Source organism: Neofelis nebulosa, chromosome 12 (genome assembly GCF_028018385.1).
Source record: "Neofelis nebulosa isolate mNeoNeb1 chromosome 12, mNeoNeb1.pri, whole genome shotgun sequence".
NCBI lineage: Eukaryota > Metazoa > Chordata > Mammalia > Carnivora > Felidae > Neofelis > Neofelis nebulosa.
In genome coordinates, this window is record NC_080793.1 from 68144043 (window position 1) to 68167333 (window position 23291).

At 42.5% G+C, this 23291-nt stretch overlaps 1 long non-coding RNA gene across 1 annotated transcript; it reads right to left on the reverse strand.

Annotated features, from left to right (window-relative positions):
- Positions 1–4819: 4819 nt before the first annotated feature.
- On the reverse strand, positions 4820–12033 carry LOC131491977 (uncharacterized). The gene is made up of 5 exons (XR_009251756.1): positions 11827–12033; positions 10118–11317; positions 8556–8681; positions 8279–8448; positions 4820–6279 (listed from the first exon to the last, which is right to left on the reverse strand). It is a non-coding gene; the product is annotated as an uncharacterized LOC131491977 (long non-coding RNA).
- Positions 12034–23291: the final 11258 nt, after the last annotated feature.

Sequence of the window (23291 nt, forward strand, 5' to 3'; positions counted from 1 at the left end):
TCTCTTAACAAGGGGGGAAACACAGACAAGATGAAATCAAGGCTCTTGAACCTGAGAATCATTCCCAGCGAGAAGAGATATTTGTGATGAGAAGATTCATGAGGCACCAGCCCTTTTACTTTAAAAACCATTAGATACTTTTCCAACCCAGTCACCCAGATGAGTGACTGACATGATCACAATCTGTTGGATTCATTTTCCCAAAAGGCCAGCTAGTCATGGAAGTACCATATGGATGACCTTGTTCAACGGGTGTGTTTGCTTAATAGTCTAGCCCACGTGCTTACCCTACTCGGGTCCTAGGAATTCCCTTTCCTGGCTCCTACTTTACCACCATGTCTCAAAGTCCAGCTCTCCTACTTTCTTTCTGGAATGCAGACTTTTGCCAGGAGGACCTGAGAGAAGGCAGAGACAGAAAGAGAGAGAGAGAGAGAGCCCTCTTCCTGTGGCCCAGCACACCATCCCATGACAAAGAGCAATTTCTCCCAAGGGGATTGACATTGAGAACCTCCATTCCCTTACTGCTTGCTCCTTTGCAAATCAATGACACCTAGTGATTGCTGATAATATTTGTTCAACTTCAATATGTAAAGGAACGGTCATATTTACATATAGCTACATGTAGACCAGTTTGTTGTTATAGATCCTTCTGCTGCACCAAGTGAAGGATGCAGGCCTTAACTCCATAAGCTTCCAGAAGTCCTCACCATATCAGGTCTGAGTCTTTTGCAACACAATCACTGCACAAAAAACACCCACAATTTTATAAGAACAGACAACAGTTTGTAACACACACACACACACCCCCACACACCAATTCTCCCAAAGATACCCAGCTAAAATATAAAATATGCAATAGATGTTGCCCAAAACAAAACAAGTATTGATTAAAACCTCATTCTGGTTATTCCCAAGTTTTTTCCAACAGTGGTTGGGTATTTGCTTATTGACTCATTGCTTATTTACTCATTCATTCAACAGATGCTATTTAGAGACAGGCACTGTTCTACAAAACAGGGACACGGCCTGTCTTCACAGGGTTTAAAATTAGTAGTTCATTGTGATCCTTTCCCAGAACTAAATGCATGTGTATATGTATGCATACATTTAAAGAAAACAAAAAAGCAAGCTTGTTTCAAAGACTTGAATCGAAGTCTTAGATTCTGTTCGCGTAATTCTTTTTCCATGTATGCCCATTTAGGCTTAAAAAAACACATGAGGGACTGGGCACTGGATATATATTGCCTTATCTGGTACTTGCCCGTTCTTCTAACACTGCTTCCTCTTCTGTGTCCTCACAGACCACCCATTTAATGATCGATTGCATTCTCAGCCAGAATTTACCTTTTTTATTTTAAAATAAATATGTTCACCGTTTCTAATCTAATGCACTTCCCAGCTTCACAGAATATGTCTGTATCTGTATATTAAACTGTTCACAAGAGCAGGGCTCCTGGGTGGCTCAGTGGCTTAAGTGTCCGACTTCGGCTCAGGTCATAAACTCGTGATTTGTGGGTTTGAGCCCCGCATCGGGCCCTGTGCTGACAGCTCAGAGCCTGGAGCCTGCTTCAGATGCTGTGTCTCCCTCCCTCTCTGCCCCACCCCCGCTCACGCTCTGTCTCTCCCTGTCTCTCAAAAATGAATAAACATTTAAAAAAATTAAAATGTTCCTAAAAGCGATTATAATTGCAAGTATAATGTTTTCTGGCATGCCAGGTCAGTCTCCCTCCACCAGTGAATGTGCCCAAGGATGTAGGTGCTAACATTCTGTTGAGTCTTTATTTAGTTTTGATTTAGTGACCATCACTGTGCTGAGATCGCCATACTCACTTTCCTCTTTACTTCCCATAGTAGCCCCAAAAAGTAATTTATTGACAGATGAAGACTCTGGGGCTCCCTGAGTAGCCCTCCACCCAGTGAGTTGATCGCAGAGCCAAAAGTTAACCTCCAGATTGAATATTGAGAACTATTGCCCCAGGAGAGAGCCTGGGGGAGGAGAAAACATGGGCCTTTGAACTACAGTCATGTCTAGATTTTTAGAGGTCTTTCCAAGATATGTCAGGGGTTTTCCTGGGTTTTCTTTTCAGATAAATGCTCCAGTGTTGACTCCTCTGTGTCTAAGCTGGCTCAAATGAAAGTATATTTATTTCTGTGGGAATGGTAGAACATGGGATGGGGGAGATTCTTTCTCTGCACAGCTGTCTCTAATCTCAGAAGGTCAAATCTCCAAAGCTGATAGACCATCATTCAAGTTGGTGGGTCCACCAGAAAGACCTAAGCTCTCTCGTGATCGCTGGGATTTGGTACCAGCACAAAGAACCTTTTAGAACCTTTTGCATAACAGAACCTTTCAGTGGGTTAAAAAGAGAAACTGAGCTTATATCCTCTTCTTGCTGCCCTGGTTCAAGAGCAGAACTTTGAAGATTCCTTGTCTGAAACAGTCCTCATGGTGGTCCTTTAAGCAAAGTCATCCAGTTGGTGCTCAAAACAAACCCTGTAAATATCTTGCATCCTAGGTTGAGTATTAAAATATAAATTATTTGGAAACCACAACCAATTACAGATTCATAGCATCATGTTGTGTGACGGGCAGATGATATTTGGTAACAGAATATATCCCTATTTCTGGAAATAAAAATCCTGTCAGGAATACTAATTTTTTTTATATAAATGTTTATTCATTTTTGAGAGAGAGAGATGCATGAGCAGGGTAGGGGCAGAGGAAGAGAAGTATAGAGGATCCAAAATGGGCTCTGTGCTGACAACAGCAATCCTGATATGAGGCTTGAACTCACAAACCGTGAGATCATGACCTGAGCTGAAATTGGACACTCAACTGACTGAGCCACCAAGATGCCCCAGGAATACTAACTTTTTCACAAACTTTTTCTGTCCCAAAATACCTGAGGGGTAAGACACACTCCCTCAGTCACAGCAGCCATCTCTAGGCATGATTTAGGAGTAAGGAATTTGGTGTCCCGTATAGGGGTTACAGGCTCTACAATATCACAATCTGTCAGGGAGAGAATGTACTTTACAAAGCCCCACAGGCGATTAGAATGTGCCCATTCATCTTGCCCAACACTTCTCTGCTCCTACCTTTGTATAAAGATATAAAGTGAAAATACTCACTCTCCCCAAAACAACCAAACACCAAGAGGCTACTGAGGCATCTATAACTTATAACAGATACTTAAAATAATCATTTACTCAGCTAAGCTATGTTTACTGGGAAGGGCCACAAAAAAACCCTAACATTAATCCATTAAAGAATATAATGTGATACATCCTAGTACCTTTGGACAGTAATTATCATGGTCCTACACATGCTACCAAACTTGAAAATAAATTTACTATTTGCTTTTTAGTGATTGCAGCTTATATTTACAAAGCCAGATTAGCAGACTTTACTAAGAATATATACATTCTCCAGGGAACCTGGGTGGCTCAGTCAGTTAAGCGTCTGACTTTGGCTCAGGTCATGATCTCACGGGGCTTGAGCCCCGTGTTGGGCTCTGTGATGACAGCTCAGGGCCTGGAGCCTGCTTTGATTCTATGTCTCCCTCTCTCTCTGTGCCTTTCCCACTTGTGCTCTTTCTCAAAAATAAATAATAAACATTTAAAAATTTTTTGAAGAACATATACATTCTCCTTTTCACTAGTATTTTAAAGATTTTCCCTTACGTGAATTCTCAATCATTTCACCAAATTTTTATGTAAAACTATTAGAGAAAAATGAAATATTTTACTCACACTATTTTCTTAAATAATCCCTAAACATAATAAACATAAATGGCCTAGATTTTTTTTAGATACTCTAGAATCTGAACATAAAATAAGCCATCTGTTGTTTAATGACTTTCATTTAAAGAACTTGCAAATAGGGGCACCTAGGTGGCTCAGTTGGTTAAGCATCCAACTCTTGATCTTGACTCAGGTCATGATCTTACAGTTCGTGAGTTCCAGCCCCACATCAGGCTCTGTACTGACAGCACAGATCCTGCTTGGAATATTCTCGTCTTGTCTGTTCCTAGCCCACTCATTCTCTCTCTCTCGCTCTCTTTCTCTCTCTCTCTCTCTCTCTCTCTCTCAAAATAAATAAATAAAATTTTTTAAAAAAAGAACTTATAAATAGATTTATTCTGTTCCTACCCTCCCATCATTCCCATTTGGAAAAATAAAAGCAAGGAAGTTTTTTTGAAATAAAATACTAATCTTTGTTGCATTCATTGCTGCTAAGAATACAACACATAGTCAGCAAAACTTCCTGGGATGTGAACAGGTGAATTTAAGTCAAGTAAGTAATCAAATTGGCAGAGTTTTCCCAAAGTGAAAGTATGACTTATACCTTTCATTTCTGAAGAGACTTACTTGCTGTTTTCATCTTAAGTCTTCAGCCATTACTAGAAGAGAAGTTAAAGGAGTCTGCAGGAGAATTTCCATTCTAGGCCAAGCAGCACAGCTTTGGGCTCGCCTCATTGTCAGTGTGCTTGAAGTTGCACAACCAGGGGTTAAGCATGCGATCCACTCATGTGTTTGTCATTGTGAGGAAAACTGGTCCCACATGCCCACACGCACTCGCACACACCTCATTTCATGTCTGGACTTCAGACATGTGCAACAGCACATAGCGATGTCAAGGAAATGGCAACCTGTTCCTGCTTAAACCCACTTACAAGAGAAAACTGCATTCAGATGACCTATTCAAAAGGTGCTTTAACTTTATTCCAAGTGGCCGACAGGAGAGCTTGCTTGAAATGAGCCGATTTTTACCTTTTTAAAGAATTTGAGTGATCAATATTTTTAATTATAAGATTCATTTTGATCAAGTGTCCAAATCAATCTCCAAGGAGTTTTCCTTGCTTTTTCCTAGGTTTACAAATATCATGTGTCCAGGGCGCCGGAGTGGCTCAGTCAGTTAAGCATCCGACTCTTGGTTTCAGCTCTGGTCATGTTCTCACAGCTCTTGGGTTCCAGCCCCACATCGGGCTCTGTAGCTGGCAGTACGGAGCCTGCTTGGGATTCTGTCTCTCCCTCTCTCTCTGCCCCTCCCCTGCTTGCGCTGTCTCTGTCTTCTCAAAATAAATAAGTAAACTTAAAAAAAAAAAGTTACCTTAAAAAAAATCATGTGTCAATAGGGCAAAAGCATCAAGTTGAAATCACAGTTGACCTTCAGGCATGAGAACTGGGAGGGTGTTGGGAGCTAAGAATGCCATTCAGTAGGAAGAGAAAGGGATTCTGATGTAAGTGGTGGAAGTCATATAACAATTTGGGATATGGGTTCTTACACACACACACACACACACACACACACACACACACCTGCTTCAGCAAAGCTGCCACAGGATTTCTCCTAGGGCATTTTCATTCCCATAGCCCTAACACTAGGCCAAATTATGTGAACTGATCCATTTCATCTACTTTGAGCCAGTGTATCTGATTCACACAGGTTCACAAGGTTTTGCCAACTTTCCATGGTATTAAAGAGTCTGTTGCCCTACAATGATTGAATATCTTAGTCCTCTGAACTCGCCAGCATCTTGGAGGGCACTGAGAGCCTTTGCCTTCAGTCCACCCCAAACTACCCCAACCCTGCCATCAACAAACACGTGTTCTGTCAGTGTCCACAGTGAATTATTGGGGAGAACTGGGGATACTCCATTGTTCAATGTCACCGTACAGCAATCCTAACTTGAGGTCCCCAGGCTGTCACCTTTTCCATGTTTACTTACGGCTCTATGACCACAAGAAGTATATAGTGCTAAAAAAAAAAAAAAAAAAAAAAAAAAAAAAGCCAGGCTGCATTAACACTGAGACTCTTCTCACATCCCAAAAGGCCTGTGGCAGAGTCAGCAACAGACCAAAAGATACATAAGGGTAAAGCCATTTTTCTTCCCCAGGTCCCCTTTCTGTTGATGAAATTGGAAGCACAGTTGCTGGTTCAGGGGGAAGAGGTGGCAATTATCCCATCCACCTGGGTCCTAAATCTGCTACCTCGGTGATGACCCCTTGATGACTCCATGGGCGCAATTTCCCATCTCTCAAATTTTGCCTCTTCCCGTAGACCTTGTGTGGATGAAGGCTGAACTCGGGAACCAGTTTCTGATTCCAAGAACCCAATGTTCTCTCTCACACTGTTTCCAAGACAAGGGAGCAATGCCAGTTATGAATCTGAGCACACGGATCCAACAATCCTCTTGAAAAAAAGACAAAAATACCAATTTTCAGTCCAGCAAAAAATGCATGCCTTCAGTTCAAGTGATTGATGAAAATGCATTCCTGTTCGACACGGAACGAAATAAAACACATTTTTAAAGATGAAGTACCCTGGAATCCCTGCTAGCAGCTTATCTTCAGCTACTCCTGTCACAAAACTGCCATTATAAAGCTAGTATTAATCAGTTAATTAATATATTATTGTTAATCACGTTCAGCATGTCTAAGAGGCTCTTCAAAGACAACTTAACTATTCACGCCATCTCACTACTTTTCTCCGCTAAAATTAAATACCAAGACGGCAATGGTAAAACTAAAACATCCTAATTAGATGCCACAAAAGACCTGTGCCATTCGGCCAGAACTCATCTCAATTCTTTTCATACATAAATACAATTTAATTTTGGGTGTCTGGTTTTAATTGTATTTTTCCCCTTAAAAATTTTTAACTAAGTAATATGACATTGACAAATAAAACATGTTTTCCTCACCTCTAGACTGATCTGATAAAGGGGAGCAGAGGAGCATACACCTGGGTCTCAGGTGGGAGGAAGTGTGGCAAACGCACTATAGGACAGCTAGGGTGGAATATCGCTGGCCATGAGACTTTAGACCAGTTACTAAATGTCTCTGTTATTTGGTTTCCTCGTCTAAAAGTGGAAAGAATAATAGCAGGATCTCTTTCATAGAATTTTTGTGAGGATTTAAGAAATTAATATGTGCCGGGAGCCTGGCTGGCTCATTTGGTTAAGCGTCGGACTCGTCTCAGGTCATGACCTCGCGGTCCGTGAGGTCGAGCCCCGCGTCGGGCTCTGTGCCGACAGCTCAGAGCCTGGAGCCTGCTTCGGATTCTCTGTCTCCCTCTCTCTGCCCCTCCCTCGCTCACGCTCTGTCTCTCTTGGTCTCTCAGAAATGGAGAAACATTTTAAAAAATGTTAATAAAAAAAGAAATTAATATGTGCAAAGTTCTTAGAACAGGAAACACATAGTGAGCACAGATTAAATAGTAGTTGCTCTTATAATTTAACGGAATTTTCAGCTGAAAGGGCGGGCCTACGCCGGCTGACTCCATCTTGTTCTGTGTCCTTCACCTTGACCACACCTCCTCCCCTTGAGTAACCCCCCCCTCCTCACCTGCCTAACAGGACTCGGACCCTTCCCCAGCCAATCGGCTGAGGCCATAGCCATTACCTCACCAACTGCCCCTAGGCCCCAATAAAACCTTTGTCCTTTCGAAACTCGCTCTCTCCCCGGTATCTCACCGCTGAGTCAGTGCAGGTAGGGGATTGAGCTCGAGCTAGCTCAAATAAAGGCTCTTTTGCTTTTGCATCGGACTCGGCTCCCTGGTGGTCTTTGGGGATCACGAATTCTGGGCATAACACAGCCACTCGCTAGACTTTTTCTTTTGACTGCACCTCAAAATCGATTCATCTAGAGAGGTAGTGCTCTTCTCTTCAGAGCAGCTCCTCCTCCCAGCTTCCTTGGAAATAAAACCCCAGGCAGTGGTGCCACTATCTGATAACTACAGAGGTGCCACCAACATATTTGATTCCTCCTGCCTCTGCTCTCTCCAGCCATCCACACTGTCACCTTGTCACTTCCCTCTCCATTCCAGCTGTGATACTGTGATCCAAGGTCTTTGTCCCTGGTTCCCTGGTTCCTGGCACAAAGCTCTTAAAACCCTTAGAATTACCTGAGGAATGGGGCAAGAGGAGCATCTTTTGTTATTCATACTTAGCCTCTTTCAGTCATACCCGAGTTTATGCTAATGAGCTGATTCTTGGAAGATGGGGGGGGGGGGGGAGTGTTGCCAAATAAGTAATGCTTGTGAAACGTGGGCTAGAACTTTAGTCCCACCGGCCCCAGGGGGGTGGGGGAAAGAACCAGGGATTGCATTATTCATCAATGGTCAAGGACTTAATCAACCATGTTTATGCAACAGAACCTCCATAAAAACCCAGACGAAGGAATTTAGAGAGCTTCCGAGTTGGTGAATGGACCCATGTGCTAGGAGGGTCGTGCATCCCCGGGACAGAAATTCCCACATCTGGGATGCCCTCACCTCGCGTCCACATACATCATCCTACTCGGAACGGGCTGCTCACTTGCCCCTGTGTCACGTGGCAAGAAGCAGAGCCTCACTCAACGTTGCCCCAGTTGATGGGGGCCTGCATCCAGAAACAGTGAGGCCAGGACATCATTCATCTCAGCCGTCAATGCTGCCCCTCCCTCCTGGGAAGGAGAAAACACAACACTGAGGACACACACTAAAAAATCACTTGTGGCTTACCTGAAATTCAAATTAAACTGTGTGTCCTCTTTTATTTTGTCGTTCTTACCGTTTCATTTTTCCGTTTGCTAAATCTCACAGTCCTACGTCACACACACCATGGAGGACATCAAGGGTCCTCCGTTTACAGTGGGAGCCAGCTTGTCCCTAAAGGGGATCACCATGTCCAATGCCTCTAGGGTTGGGGGCGGGGGGGGGGGGTAGTAATGTGAACATGTGTAGCAGGGCCTCTGTAGGATGATCTATGACAACTGGCCTCAAGTGTTGAGAGATCGCCCCAGCGAGCAGTGGAAACTGTTTTGTTTTTTTTTTAATGTTTTTTTAAGTTTATTTTTATTTTTGAGACAGAGAGAGACAGAGCATGAACGGGGGAGGGTCAGAGAGAGCGGGAGACACAGAATCCGAAGCAGACTCCAGGCTCTGAGCCATCAGCCCAGAGCCCGACGCTGGGCTCGAACTCACGGACCGGGAGATCATGACCTGAGCCGAAGTTGGACTCTTAACCGACTGAGCCACCCAGGCACCCCCAGTGGAAACTGTTTTAAACTGATGTGCACTGTGCATACTCCAACTAAGCCAAGTAGCTGCTACTCACTTCCATCTACGATTGCCATAGATATGGTAGAAATGCTCAAAAAATTCCCAAATGTTTGAAAGGTTTCAATTTGAAAACTTTTGATATTTCAGTGTTAACAACGAATTTAATCATAAAGCATTGTACTGGCAACCCTGTGTAGATGGACAGAATAAAAAAAATTTTTTTAAAAAAGGTGTAATGTCCACACCAGCTGGCCTGCAGGCCACCTCTGCCCTATAGCAATTCTAGAGGTCAGTCTTCAATCAGGAAGAGGTATCCATTGCCCCAGCCAAGGTCCGCCATGACAGTGGTTCAGCTGCAAGTCTGCTCTTGGCCAGTGGACTCCTTTGGTACATCTGGTTCGAACTCCCTAAAAGAAGGGACTTGACTGGGTTGGTTAGTCACCCTGCAGCATATAGCACTCTACCTGGTCACTGGCCCGCCTAGAGAGGGGAACTCTCTAGTCTAATCAGCTATACTCTGGGAGGACAATTACAAGGTCCAGACCCTTCACATTCCTCTTGCCCTGTGCACACCAGTCACACTTGCCTTCTTTCGGTTTCTCTTTCTGCTCTTGTCCCACCACAGAGCTCCCTTACACTCCTTCTCTGTGGTCATGCCTCCTCGCCCTTCTCCCCAAATCAACGCTTTCGCACACTTTCAATCTCTTCCTTGGGGAATCCTCCCCTGGCCTCTCTGATTTGGTCAAAGACCCCCCCCCCCCCATACAACCCTATGCCACCCGGCCCTCGGCGAAGGTATTCAAAGCATTTATTTACTGGAAATGTGCAGACGTCAGCCCAAAGAACACAGAATGGATTCTGGAACAAGAAACTGGAAGCTTCCTGCTGTGCCGGGAATTGACTGCTGAGTGCTAAGTCATGGTGGGGAGCCGTCCTGGAGGTGCTGGAGACAGATCTGAGGGGTCTAGGCCACAGGGGAGGGGCCACTCAAGGGGCTCAAGGCAGCAGCTATACTGCAGTTTTAATGATCTATTGTTGTGTAACAAACCTCCCCAAAACTTAATAACTCACCATAACCATTTATTCTTCTTTTGCAATGTGCGCTGGTTTCCTCTGGGTGGTTTTCCTGTTCCACGTGGTGTCCACTGGGAGAAGAATGCCCCGAGAGGAGATGGCCTTCTTCTGTCACGTCTGACGTCTCAGCTGGGAAGGCTGAAGAGCTGGGACCCGGCTGAACATCCCTCTCTCCGTGTGGCCTCTCCCCGCTGCTGGCTTGGCTTCCTCACAGCACTGTGGTCTCGGGATATTGGGCTCTGTCTGCGGCAGATGACTTGGAAAGGGAAGGCGCGGAAGGCCATCAGTTCTCTTAAGGCGTTGGCCCCAAACTGTCTCACACAGATCCCTTCACAGCGTTCTCGGGCTCAAAGCAAGTTCCAAGGCCAGCCCCATTCAAGGCAGGGACAAGGCTTCACCTTCTGACGGGTGAGAAGGCCTTTGCGTCAGCAGAGGGAAGGACAGGATGGGGGCCATCTGAGGAGAATGTCACGTGGACGCCTTAAAATACCTTCACACTGACCCAGCAGCGTATTTGCTTAGTGGCTGAACATAGAGGTCAGGTCTGTGCCTTTTATTCAGGTGAGTGTGGCAAGTTTACGTTTGTTTGTGATTTATTCGATGCGAGTCTCCGAGATGGCCGCAAGGGTGACTGTGTTTGCTCTGCCTTCAGGCGCAATGTCTGTCACATTGCGGAATTTGCTACGTGTTTGTTGAATGAACGAACTAATGAATGAATGAATGAATGAACGAGTATCCCCTTTAAGAAACAGCCACCACGATCATCACTGAACCGCTTCGGTGACCGAAACACTTCAACCTTTGCGTGGTGGAAATTTGATGAAGGTTTTTTAAGGGGGCTGGAAACAGAAAGTTCAGTGTCAGAGTTCGCCCAGGCAGAAGAACTAGTTTTGCTTAAAGGCACTAAAATGTGTCTTTTGGAACTGATACCAGGTGTCTGTGGGAGGCAGGAGGGAAAAAAAATGAAAGGAGAAAGAAAGATTTAATACAATAGGTTTCTCCCTCCCCTGTCTTACTGATGTTTCTTTGCACCAGGCAAAGATCCCCTACCACTGATAAGGCCATCAATAAGGGGAGCCACCCACCACGAGGGTTTGATGAGCCACCTCCCAGGAAGGCTCTCCCTAGGCAAGAACGAATGCCTTCTTCCAGTTTCGAATGTGTAGCTTGAGGTAAAGGTTTTATTTGGGCAGCAGCCTGGAGTAAAGAAAAAAACAGGAACCAGAAAAACTGGGTTCCCGGCCAGCTTGGCCACACTCTAAAGAAGAATCCTTCGCTGGCGGAGGGCTCAGCTACCCCAGATCTCAACCCCTCTTGACCAGTTTCATTAAGTCGCGCTGTGCCCCTGACAGGATGTGACAATCCCACCCTTCCAAACTCCTCGTCCCCATCAGTAATGTCCATCTGCCTGCTGGTCCAGCCGTGACCATCTGGAATGCATCAGTATTGGCCCCTGCACATCTGCTACATCTCCTTGCTCACCAGACATCGTAGTACTTCCTCCAGGACCTCGTGCCTCCTGTCTCCATTCTGCTCCCAAGTCCGGGTCCTCCTGGAAACCAGCTTTGGTTTGGTTCCTCCGATCCAAACCAACCCCTGGTTCTAGACCGTCCTCAGTTCACCACTCCTAGTGATTGCTGACTCTCCTGACGTTATGCCAGCAGACCCTGGTGGTTGCCTACGTGGAAGGCAGAGGTAGACTTAACCATTTACCACGAAGCCATTGAAGCTTGAGCTCCCAGGTCACTCACTTGGCTGGGCTCCTTTCCAAAGCCAGGAAAAAGGAAGCTCTCGCCTTAAGGTTACCTGTGTGAGTAAGATTGTTTACCACCGTGAAGTATAACCACCTCCGTTTTCTACCCCAGTTTTCTTCACTCACATCTCCTCTCATGCTAAATGGTAGCAGAGTGCCAGTAGACTGTTTAGGGTGTACTGGTGGGTTAGTTGGGTTGAGGATACACTTAGATTGTGTTTACTAGAACAGGTTGACGTGGCTCCCTTCAAGGTAAATGGGCACTGGTTAAAAGAAAATAGTGAGGTTTGGGAACCATTTGGATTACACCCAGCATATATTTTTTAAAGCAGCAATATATTAAGAAGAAAAGATAGACTGAGGATAAAGTAATGAAGAGCCTCTGGGGATTATTTGCTAATGTGATTAGTAGTTCAAATCATGTGGACGCACTGGAAACAATTTTACTTTCTTAATAATTTGGCACGAAAGACTAACAACAAATTTAGGACAAAACTCATAACACACATTACAATGAGGACATTGAAAATGAACTCTTTTACGAGTAGCATGAATGGAAAGAGTGTTTGAGATTAGCCAACACACAAGACAACTTGAAATACCTGGAGATCTTACAATTCATCTATAAAAGAAACCGGGGGGTGGTTTTGTCAAAGTTGGCAGTAACCCTACATCTTTACATAACATTACCAATAAGCAAGTTGTCAGGCTGAAAGAAACTTTTTTAAACTGCTGATTAAAAAAACGTCTTGATCCCCCATGTTGAGAAAAGACTGAATGGTCTTTCTATCGTTGCTAAAAAAAATTATACACAAATTCACTGTCAGGTGAGGAGGATTTCGAATAAAATGTTTCAGAGGGATGTGCCAGATAGTTACTTAAAATGTTACCATTTTTTTAGTTTTTTTATTTACAGACAGAGTGAAAGTGGGAGAGAGGGGAAGAGAGAAAGAGAGACAGAGAATCCCAAGTAGGCAGGCAGTTACTTAAAATGTTACATTTTTTTTAGTTTTTTATTTTTTATAGACAGAGTGCAAGTGGGAGAGAGGGGAAGAGAGAGAGATAGAGAGAGAGAGAGAGAGAGAGAGAGAGAGAGAGATAGAGAGAGAGAATCCCAAGTAGGCTCCACACTTAGCATGGAGCCACACAGGGCTCAACCCCACAACCCTGAGATCATGACCTGAGCCGAAATCAAGAGTCGAGATGTTCAACGAACTGAACCACCCAGGCACCCAAGAATGTTGTAAAGTTTATTTTTTTTTTATTTTATTTTTTTTTATTTTTTTTTCAACGTTTTTTTATTTATTTTTGGGACAGAGAGAGACAGAGCATGAACGGGGGAGGGGCAGAGAGAGAGGGAGACACAGAATCGGAAACAGGCTCCAGGCTCCGAGCCATCAGCCCAGAGCCTGACGCGGGGCTCGAACTCACGGACCGCGAGATCGTGACCTGGCTGAAGTCGGACGCTTAACCGACTGCGCCACCCAGGCGCCCCGTAAAGTTTATTTTTTATTCTTAATTTTGTTTTCAGAATTTTGTATGCCTTTTCTTAAAGAGAGATTTCAAAGTGTATAATCATCAGGCCACACAACATCTGATCTACCTTGCCAATGGCCAATTCTCCTTCCTCTTTCCAAACGGACCACAAATTTTGCTCAGAGACAGGCACTGGATCCTAACTCTGGTCCTTCCAGGCACTGATGGGTACAACTGCATTAACTACATAACACAAAGAAGGCAGTTACTGACTTGTTTATTTAATAAAGATAGTCTTCCACAAGCCTAACTCCAGCCCCACTGGCCAAACTGGCCGTGTTTTTTATTTCACCAAACCAACAGTGCCTTTGAAAACACTAGAGCTGTGTTATTCCATCTGACAGCCACCAGCCACATGTAGGGCTTTAAATTTTAAATTTTGTTTACTTATAATTAAATACAATTTAAAAATCAGTTCCTTGGTTGCACTAGCCACATTTTAAGGGCTCAATAGCCACATGAACCAGTGGCTACCATAATTCTACAACACAAATATAGAATAGTCTCATCATCAGAAAGTTCTATTGAACAGTCTTATTCTAGAAAACCTAGAGTAGGACACCATCTAGGATCTGTTCTTCTTCTTCTTTTTTTTTTTTTAATGTTTATTTATTTATTTATTTAGAGAGAGAGAGCATAAGAGGGGGACAGTGAGGGGTGGGGGGAGAGACAAAGGGAGAAAGAGAATCCCAAGCAGACTCCGTACCCAACCCAGAGCCCCATGTGGGACTCAATCTCAGAACCACAGGATCACGAGCTGAGCCAATATCAAGAATCCGACGCTCAACCGACTGAGCCACCCAGGTGACCCTAGAATGTGCTCGTATCAAAAGAATAGAACTTGAATCTGATCAAGTCTCTACAATTCATAGGAAATGCAAAAAAGGGAAGAAATGCTCATCTACACCACAGAAACACAACCATAAATATGCAGGGTGGAAAATTTGATGGGATAAATGATACAGTTTCCTAAAAGGAAGATTTCAAGAAAAAACAAAAACAGGGAAACCTATAAATACTGGTCAGATACATCAAACAATGAAAATGTGTGGACTTTATTGGAATAAATTCAGATATAAACTATAAAAGTATGTATTCTAAGGATGAGATAATAACTGACATATAATAATTGATAATAGGATATATATAACAACTGACAACATTAAGGAGTGGCTTTTTAAATAATTTTAGGTATGATAATGGTATTTTGGGTACGGCATAGTAAAAAAGATCTTATCTTTTAGGAATGCATACTAAAATATTTACAGAAGAAATGATATAATGTCTGGGCTTTGCCTTGAAATAATTTAGGATGGGGGATGGATGGGCACATAGATGGAATAAAATTGGCCATGATGTGATGGCTGTTGGCTCTGGGGGACATACCCACAGGCATTAATTTTATTATTCTGGCTATGTTTACATTTGTTAAAAATTTTCCATAGTGAAGACTTAAAAAAAAAAAATGTACTAAGGCAGGGCCACAAGAAGAGAGCTACAGGAAATAAAGATGGCTTCTTAATTCTCTTAGTACTTAGTAGGCATTGCCCTTGACCTTGGCCTTTTCAGTCAGTCGTTGTAGACCTGCTTCACACATAGACCTGATGAAGACACCTGGAAGCCAGAACACAACACTCAGAATCTGGCAGAGCAAGATAGGGAGGTAGAACGTGATTCCTAAAATAGGAAGCCTGGATTCATTTTAAGTAGGGATTCATCTACTTCTAGTATATGGATTAAATGAGGTAATGCACATAATGCACTTAGAACAGTGGCCAGCGTAGAGAACACTATAGAAGTGTTCTTATCCGGATTCTGATGATTAACGATGGGTTGGAGAAGAACCAAGAACTGAAGCAAGTAAACAAGTTGGGAGGTTGCTCCCATAGTCCTTAGTGGTGGCTGGGAAACTGGAGAGCAGTGCAGTGTGAGTCAAAAATGGGAGTCAGATGTGCAATCATTAGGGCTTCCTGATGAGCAGGGAAGGAAATGAAGAGCTGTCCCCAGGTTTCCATCATAAACTATCAGATGGATGATGTGGGATCACGCCGAAGAGGGCTGCCGAAGAAATCTATCTGGCAGGAAGAATCAAGAGCGCCATTTCATTCCGTCGAATTGGAGATGCCAAGTGGAAATATCAGATATGTCATCATCCTCATTGCACGTTGAGGACACTGAGGCTCCTTTACATGAGGAAGCTGAGATCCAGAAGGACTAAGTCATCTCAAAGTTGAACAGCTGTTAGGAAAGTCAAACTTGGAACTCAAGCTAAGAGCCCTTCGCAGCCAGAGATCTCACCTCCAGGTGCTGAAACCCCCATAGGAACGGCGTCTGCTTCCTTGGTGTAACCCATCGGTATAAGCACCTCCAAGATACGCGCAGGGGGCTGGCATCCCAGAAATTCCAGGCAAGTGCCTGAGCCAACACCAGAGGCCAGGAAATGTGCCTCAGTTCTCGGAGTCTTAGCAGATAGATAATTTGCCCGGGAAAGAAGCAAAAGCCAGGGAAGAAAACTATACACAGTTAAAAGGAGGGATGTTAGCTTGCTAAGCCTGGCTTCCTGCTCTACTATATAGGGTGGGAAAGCTAATACACACAATTTCAGGTCTATTATAAAGGATTGTGTTCAAAAAGAGAAGCAAGGGAGAGCAAGCAAGATCATGTACCTTATAAGTCTCCCAGGTCTGCATGTTCATTTACCCAGGCCACAGATTAAAAATAAAACTGGACCAGGGGCTGGGGGCACTGAGAGAAACGGGGACTTATTACCTCATGGGGACAGAGTCTCATCACAGGGCTGATGAAAAAGTTCTGGAGATGGCTGGTGGTGATGGCTGTACATCAGTGAGAATACACTAATGTCACTGAACTACGTATTTTTAAATGGTTAAAATGTTAAATTTTATGCTATGTATATTTTACCACAATAACAATAAATCAAGCTGGATTTTTGCTTATATTATTGAATAGAAGGTCACATCACACACCTCCATTGTGTTTCTCTAGGAGCCGGGTGATGAGCCAGTGTCTCTTGTCGTCCCCACACACTTTGGATGTGGAAGAGAACCCGTTTTGACTTGGACAGGAAAAGTGCTGGAAATGAGAAATTAGCTATAAATAAAATGGCAACAATTGTCTAAAAAAAAAACTTGAATAAGAGGCTAGATTTCAAATGGCATACTATTTTATCTGAACAGGATCACATTCTGTAAGCAAGCATCTGTCTGCATCAGTTTATGAGCCCCTCAGGCCCAAGACCTGCCTCTGCCTGTCGTGTCAGTGCTCTCACGGGGCCTCGTGTGAAAGTATTGTTACGTTATTGGGAAAGTTGAATGGAAAAATCTAGAGACAGTGGAACCAGAGAGAGAAAAACTACAGTGCCCACCACTAGAAATAAAAATGCGAGGGAAATAAGTCAACCAGAGATAGACAAATACCATAGGATTTCAGTCGTATGTGGAATTTAAGAAACCAAACAGATGAACTTATGGGAAGAGGCGGGGGAAGAGAGAGGGAAACAAACCATAAGAGACTCATAAGGGTAGAGAGCAGAGGTTTGACCGAGGGAAGTGGGTGGGGGATGGGCTAGATGGGTGAGAGGTACTAAGGAGGGCACCTGTTGTGATGAGCACTGGGTGTTGTATATAAGTGATGAATCACTGAATTCTACTCCTGAAACCAATATTGCACTGGATGTCGACTAAAATTTAAATTAAAAAAAAAAAAAGTGTTAGGAGCTGCATTCAAAGGGAGGTCAGATTAAATTAAATGGAGCCTCCTGAACTTTTGAAGCTAGTAGACATTTTCCTGCTTCCAAGAGCTTGCTTTTTAATTTTTTTTAATTTTAATTTTTTTTTTTAGTGTTTGAAAAGGTTTAATTGTGTTAAATATATGTAACATGAAATTTACCATTTCATCATTTTTAAGTGTGGGGTGAGGTTAAGTATACTTGCATTGTTGTACAACCCTGTAAAGCTGACACTCTATGCCCATTAAATAACTCCCCATTTTTTCCTTCCTCCAACCCCCGCTAGCCATCATTCTACCTTCTGTCTCTGAACTTGACAGCTCTGGGTAGTTCATGGAAGAGGCATCCTGCAGTAATTGTCTTTTTGTGTCTTGCTTATTTCACTTATCATAACATCCTCAAAGTTCAGCCAGGTTGTAGTATGCGTCAGAATTACTTTTCCTTTTAAGGCTGAATAGTATTTCATTGTATGGATATACTCTATTTTGTTTATCCAATACCTGTTGAGGGACACTTGAATTATTTCCAGCTCTTGGTTATTGTGAATAATGCTGCCATGAACATGGGTGTGTAAATATCTATTTGACTGCTTAGTTTAAATTCTTTTGAAGATACACACAGAAGTAGAATTATTGAATCATATGGAACACAGAGTCCCCACACATGCACAACTTCCCACACTACACATTCTCAACCACAGTGGTGCATTTGTTTATAATTAATAACAATTGCATTGACACCATTATCATCCAAAGTCCGTAGCTTACATTGGGGTTCATTCGTGGTGGTGTACATTCTGTGAGTTTTGACAAATGTACAATGACATGTATCCACCATTATGGTATCATACAGAGTATTTTCACTCCCCTAAGATTCCTCTGCACTCTGACTACTCACCCCTCTCTGCCCCCTAACCCCTGGAAGCCACTGATCTTTTTATTGTCCCCACAGTTTTGCCTTTTCCAGGACACCGTATAGTTGGAATCATGTAGTATGTAGCCTTTTCAGAGTAGCTTCTTTCGCTTAGTGGTACGCATTTATGTTTCCAGAGAGCTTTCATTTTTACATAGCCTATTCTTGGCTGGTTTGCTTCTCACTTGTCTACAGTCTCCAGTGAAGACATTACTAAAAGAAGGGAACCCTCTAGGCTGCACAAAAGCATGACTCTCAATGCCCCATCAGCCAGTGCTGGAATCCTGGGCCAGAGACTTAGAAGTCAAGGCTCTCAGGCACCTCCCTGAAAAGAAAGGAAAGCCAATGCCAAATTTTGCTCTGATCAGGCAAGGCGTTAGCCTAATCTCACAGTATAGCACCCATAGCTAAATTATCTGCCACTGTTGGTCACTTGTGACCATATTATATTAGCAATGTTAGATATCATGAAACTTTTTTTAATGGAAGAATTTAGAACCCAGTGTGAGCTCTTTCTAGTTTCTAAACATTTGGAAACTAAACAACACACTTCTAAAAAATATCTAAGAATCGAAGAGAAAGCTCAAAGAAAGTAACATAATAAATAGAACATAGGAATTTCAGTGATGCAAAAGTGGTTCTTCAAAAAGAAAAAATCAGCCAAATTGATTCAACTCTAGAAAGACTGAAAGAGAAAAAAGAGAGAAGACAGAAATCACCAGTATCAGGAATGAAACAGAAAGTATAATTCCAAACCCTACTCATATCAAAAAACAATAAGGAAATACTACAAACAACTCTACGTACATAAACATGACAACTTAGAGGATATAGACCAATTTCTCAAGATGCGCAAACTATCACAATTCACCCAATATGAAATAGATAGTTGGAAAATTTGGATAGCCTTACAACTATTAAGAAAATTAAATGTGTAATTTAAAAACTCTCAAACAGAGATCTCCAGGCCCAGATGGTTTCATTGAAGAGTTTTTTTCAAATGATTAAAGAATTAACAGTAGTTCTACACAGTCTTTTCAAGAAAATAGAGGAGAGTACACTCCCAAATTCATTTTATGATGCCACTATTACCCTAATACCAAAACCAGACACAGAAAATGACAGTAACAAAAAAAGAAAAAAAAAAATGAATGAATGAAAGAAAGAAGAAAGAAAGAAAAAAGGAAGAAAAAAGAGACTATAGACCATTACCCCTCATGAATACAGATGCAAATCTCCTGAACAAAATATTAGAAAATAAAATTCATGATACATAAAAAGAATAATATGCCATGAGCAAGTGGGTTTTATTCCAGATATGCAAAACTGATTGACTATCTGGAAACCAATCATTATAATCTGAGAAGAAAAAAATCATGTGATCATATCAACAGATGCAGAAAAATCACTTGGCAATATCCAACAGGCATCATGATAAAAATTCTCAGAAAAACAGAAATAAAGAGGAGTTACTCAACCTGATAAAGAACATCTACAAAAAAAAAAAAAAAAAAAACCTACCTTAAAGTTAACATTATGTTTAATAGTAAAAAAACTGAATGTTTTCCCTCCAAGATCAAAAACAGGCAAGGATATCTCAAAAGGACAACCATACAGTACTTATTCAATATTCAATATTCACTCATTCAACATAGTACTGAAAGTTCTAGCTAGATGGCAAGGCAAGAAAAAGTAAAGTGAAATAAGGTAAGAAAAGTAAATTTGGAAATAAGGAATAAAACTGCCTCTGTGTACAGATTATGTGACTACCAACATAGAAATTCTCAAGAAATCTATAAGAAACAAACAAATTCTGTGAGTTCAGAAGGTCGTAGAATACAAGAACATACAAAAGTCAATTGTATACAGGTATATACCAGAAATATAGTAGTCATGACATCATGGCAACTGAAATTTAAAATAGCATACCATTCACAATAGCTCAGAAAAATGAAATAACTTACAGATAAATCTAGCAAAACACATACAGAACTCGTATGCCAAAAACTTCAAAATGCTGATGAAAGAAATCAAAAACATCGTATGTGTCATATGGATGTGCACTTGAACACTTCACATGATAAGAATGAAAATTTTTAGAAATATTTAAGCCAATGCTCATCCAAATATCAGCAAGAGTTTTTGTAGCTAGAGACAAGATCATTCAAAACTCTACACGGAAACTCAAAAGGAGCTAGAGTAGCTAAACAACTTTGTAAATGAAGAATAAAGTGGGAAGGATCAATCTATCCAGCTTCAACACTTATTTTGTAGCTTTGTGAATCAAAACTGGGTGGTATTGATGAAAAGCGATCAATGGAACAGAAGAGAGAGAGAACCCAGAAGCAGACGCACAAATACACTCAACTTTCTGACCAAAGTGTAAAAGCAATTCAATGGAGGAAAGATCATTGGAACAAGTGGACATCCACAGACAAAAAACATAACATCTAAATTTATACCTTATACAAAATTTAAGTCAACATGTAAATCATGAACTGAAATGTAAAATGCAAAGCTGTAAGTTTTGGAAGAAAACAACAAATCTTCAGGATCTACAGCTAGGCAAAGAGTTCAGAGACTTGACTCCAAAAGCACAGTCCATAAAAGGACAAACCGATAAACTGGACTTCATTAAAATCAAAAACATTCACTCTGTGAAAGACTTTGTTAGGAGAATGGAAAGACAAGCTTGTAGACTGGGGAAAAAATATTTGCAAACGGCATGTCTAACAAAGGGACTAGTTATCTAGATTATATAATGAATTCTAAAAACTCAATAGTAATAAACAATCCAATTAGAAAATGGGCAGAAAACATGAACAGACCTTTCACCAAAGAGGATGCGTATTGCCAAAGAAGCACGTGAAAAGAGATTCAGCACCGTTAGCCACTAGAGAAAGACAACTCAAACCAAAATAGGTTATCACTACACACCTAATGGGAAAGACTAAAATGAAACATAGTGACAGTAGCAAATGCTAGGGAGGATGCAGAGAAACTGAATTCCCATTACCTGATGGGAATGCAAAATGGTACAGCCACTCTGGAAAACGGTTTGGCAGTTTCACGAAACAATAAATAAATATAAACTATCTTAGAGCCCCGCAATTATACTCCTGATGCATTTGCTCCAGAAAATGGAAAATACATGGTCACACAAAAACCTGTCCATGAATCGTCACAGCAGCTTTACTCCTAATAGCCAGAAACTGGAAACATTCCAAACGTCCTTCAACAGTTAAGTGGTAAAAACAAACTTCCATTTCAGTACCATGGAATATTACTTGGCAAGAAAGGAGTAAATGCATGATATATCAACAACTTGGATGAATCTCTAGAGGACTGTGTTAAGTGGAAATAAAATCAATCTCAGTAGGCAATATGCTGTATGAGTCCACTTACCTAGCGTTCTTGAAATAACAAAATTATTGAAATGGAGAGCAGATTAGTGATTTCCATAGTGTTCTGGATGGGGAGGAAGAAGCAAAAAGGAATGAGGCATGTCTGTAAAAGGGCAGCATGACGGATCCATGTGGTTGGTGGTGGAAATGCTCTTGACTACATCAATGTCAATATCCTAGTGGCGACATTGTACTATAGTTTAGCAAGATGTCACCATTAGGAGAAACTGGGTACAGGGCATAAGAAATATCTCCGTATTATTTCTTGCCAATGCGTGAGAATCTATAATTAACTCCAAATAAAAAGTTCCATTTAAAAATGGTTTGTCCATTAATTTGTTCAAACATTTCTCGAGCATCTCATTATGCATTATAACCATTGATCTCCATAGAGTTTATAGTTGCTGTTGCAACAGCTGGGATTATAAAACAAGATCCTAGAGCTTGCCTAGGGTCTGGAGGAAGAATTTTCTTGGTGGGTAAATCCAAATTGTGAGGCAGAAAAACATTCCAGTCAGCTGTCCGATAAATGAGGGAAAGGGTGTTGGTAAAATTCTCTCTAGATACTTCCAGGCGTTCAAAAAGAATGGGTTGGCCAAGTTGTAGGTTCTCAGAAGACCACCTTTGCCATCTGAGGCCAATAGGCCACCCCCTACATTTTCAGTTTTGCTGTCTCGGGAGAGAAGGGGCCATTCAGAGCTTTGTGTGAGGCTGGCAGTCAGGATTTCCAGGTTCCCAAAGGAACTATGCCCAAATTAGCCTCAGCCCAGAGCATGCTGGGAGTGAGAGACGGTGGCATGGGTGTTAAAAACACTGCCTTTGAAGCCACAAATATCTGGTAATTGTTCTTTCTCTGCTCTCTCTTGGTTGTGTAGTCTGGGCCAAATTGCCTATCCTTCTGGAATCTTGTCTTTTCATCTATTTCATGTGGCTATTATCGTTTGTTCAATACATTTTATTGGGGCATCCACAATGGGCCAGGCACTGTTGTAGGCACTAGAGAAACCACATGTGAATAACACAAATCAGGAAAGAAAGAGGAAGGGAGGGAGGGAGAGAAGGGTGATGCAAGGCAGTGCCTAAAAGCGTGGCCAAGGATTCCGATTCCACAGCAGCAGCATCACCAGGGGGCTCCTTAGGAATTCAGAGTCTCAGGCCCGCCCCGGACCTGCTCCTCAGACTCTCTGAGGGTGGGACTCAGAAGTGCACATGCTCACCAGCTCTGCAGGGGATTCTGCTGGCCTCCAGATTTGGAGAACTGTGTGCGGGTCTAGAGGGAGCAAGAGCCTTTACCACGTGACCTTGCGCAAGGCGGTGCTCACTCGTACTATCCCAATCCCGACCCCATGGGAAACATTCAATTTGTCAGAAGGGACGAACCCTCCAAGAATTCAGGCGGACCTGGAACTCAAAACCCAAGCCCACTACCCTCCAACTGGCTGTTCTTTCTATTGCCCTCACGGCCTTCACGTGCCACAAACGCAAACGCGCAGCAAAGAGGTCCTGACCATTTATCCGGGGCTCCCCGCACCCTGTGAATTGCGTTTCTGGGCCTCCACGGTGTCAGCGCCCTCCCGCATCCTCATGGAGACCTCGGATGCTTCACTCCCTCCTGGGAGGTTATGATACACAATTAAAACCGGAAAAGACAGCAGCTTGCGCGTCTAAAGGTCAACCGTTGGCTTGCGGTCATTTTTGTCTAAACCGCAGAGAATGAACACAGCTTGGAAACAAGATCATTCCTTTATCTGCGCCTTCCTAGGTCTGCGGATTCTTTGAGGACCGTGGAGTCTGCACGTCTCTCAGAGACGTTGGATG